Source organism: Podarcis filfolensis, assembly GCF_964270895.1.
Source record: "Podarcis filfolensis genome assembly, chromosome: 9".
In the NCBI taxonomy this organism is placed as follows: Eukaryota; Metazoa; Chordata; class Lepidosauria; order Squamata; family Lacertidae; genus Podarcis; species Podarcis filfolensis.
In genome coordinates, this window is record NC_139610.1 from 47,147,930 (window position 1) to 47,148,549 (window position 620).

Consider the following 620-nt stretch of genomic DNA (forward strand, 5'->3'; position numbering starts at 1 on the left):
GAGAATGGTAAAACATTTAGTAACATTACGGAGATATTGTACATTGCACAACTAAAAGAAATTCTGCCTACAATACTCACTAATCTGTTAAAATCTGAGATTTGGGGGAAAATACAAAACAGAGTGGAGAACCTTCCTGCATGGAACCTGGTGCACAAAAAACTGTAAGAAATGACTGAATAACTTGAAACAAACTGTAATAGAACTTGCATAGTAGTTGTGGAAAAAGAGAAGCAAAACTCTGCTAATGTAACAAAGGCAACATATTTAAGCCAAAAACTGGGTTACTCATGAAGGATGTCTGTTCATTACGAGTTCTTTTGACCCCAATTTGCTCATATTTCAAGGTAGTTGATTTATTATCTCCTTTGATTAATTTGTAGGCTTAAAACTGTAATGGTAGAATCAAGTTTAAAGTAATGCAAATTTGGAACATTAGTTGCATGAATGTATCTTTGGGCTGAGTTTTTTATGGATGCCAAAGGATGCTTGGGACCATTGCTGACAGATTTTGTGACTTTTGTTGTGTTCCTTTTCTAAACACAGAAACAAAAATAGAAGATAATTTGGCCAAGAGAAATGGTAGAAGTATTTCAGTAAGGAACACTGACAGAGATCAA